A 1,828-nucleotide genomic window follows, 5' to 3' on the forward strand; every position below is an offset into this window, starting at 1 on the left:
CACTTTCTTTGGAACTGAATGAGGCCACTGCCTTGGCACCCCTTTTTCCTAACAGTTGCTTCCAAGGGTCCCATGAGATGGAGGCTGCCCCTACTTCCTGTGACACTTTCACAAGTTAGAATGGTATATCAACCATAGGCACCCGTGAACAGCTTTCCACACAGGCCTGATTTGGTCCATCTTCTCTACAATAAGAAGAGAGAGGCTGATTAAGACACATCCCTTCATCCTGACCAGGTTGTTTGCCATGGAAGATGACTTTTGCTCTCTCAGGTCCTTCATAGCTGCCTATAACTTTTCCGGGTATCATTTCTGTATGGACCTTTGAGGTTTTCAGCAGGTGGAAGGTCCCCTACTTTCCTGTATTGTAAGAACAACTCCGTCCCTGTTCTTCTGTAAAATGAGATTGAGGGAACAGTGTATGTTTAGGGTTAATAACAGGTTCAATTTGGGTTAGGAATCATTCTGTGCGATGAATAATGGTATTGGCAACCTGTGAGATTTACAAGAATGTAGAGGTGAAATGTAAGTATGAAAATAAAAATCTAGGTATAATTTGAAACCCAGAAGGGCATTGGGCCCTTGATTGGGATACTTAGCTTGATTTATGTTCTCTAAAGATGTCTCAGATAATTCAATATACAATGGCATAGGACCTTGTACCTTGGATGATTGAACGTAGAAGAGAACATCCAGTAAAAAGGGATAGTCAGTAGGTTTAGAAAGATTGTCGGTAGGTTTAGGAAGAAGAGCGATTATAGGATTTAGACCAAAAGTTCTTTAGCAATATGGTTTCGGTTAGAGAGTGAATGTAAATGTCGGCACATATGAAGAGTCAGTCACTATGATAAACTGGGAAAATATGTAGAAATGCAGATATCAATAGAGACATTATTGCATCAGGCAAAATATAAAGTGAGTGATAGGATTAGACATTTTCAACAGGGTTGAGTTTGAATATATAATCTTAGGAAGAAACAAATATGTTGTCACCAATAGGATTGACATTTGAGAGCATTAGGCAGCATGGACATGGATGTTTCTATTAATCCATGTTCACTTTCCTTTTAGGCTTTGGTACAGTCATAAGTGTGACCTTTACATTTTTTTTCAGAATATTATTGTGATAAAATGTATATGTAGATCAGGTGACATAAGTATTTCTTCCACCATTTCTGGTAGCAATATATTGAAGACGTAAAATTAGTATTGGGGGTCCAAAGAGGTGTACACTGTGTCTATGAATATAAAGATAAAGCATGAATAGAACATACTGTGAATAAATAATATAACTTGTTCCAACTATAAATAATGGATTGAACTGATATCTGAAAAATTACAGGAAATGTTATATTGATATACAATCATTCTTTCCAAAATGGTATACATATAATGGTAATATTAGTGTTTTGGTTTATCACGAAGGGTGTGAGTTTTACTTCACCAGTGATTATGGAAATCAAAAATAACTTGTTTGGAAAGAAGCGTCATGAAAAGACGAGTTCAGAAACCCTGATAATACTTGTGTTCTGAAACAGGAATTGATTAAAGTTGAAACAAATGCCTGTAAATTTGTGAACTTGTGGATGAAATATATATCGTATGATGTGCAAAAACTGAAGAAATAATAATGTACCAGTGTTGAATACAAATGAACCTCAAATTACATATCATGTCCCATAGGAATCTACTTGCATTGGTGGTAAACTGGGTCAGTTACTGTAAAATTATTAGAATTTGTAGGCACCATTCACTGAAGTTTGTTTTCAGTACTAGGAAACAAATATGTATTTCAGGTGGATGAATATTTCGGAAAATAATCTTGTGA

Source organism: Callospermophilus lateralis, unplaced genomic scaffold (genome assembly GCF_048772815.1).
Source record: "Callospermophilus lateralis isolate mCalLat2 unplaced genomic scaffold, mCalLat2.hap1 Scaffold_1058, whole genome shotgun sequence".
Taxonomy (NCBI): Eukaryota; Metazoa; Chordata; class Mammalia; order Rodentia; family Sciuridae; genus Callospermophilus; species Callospermophilus lateralis.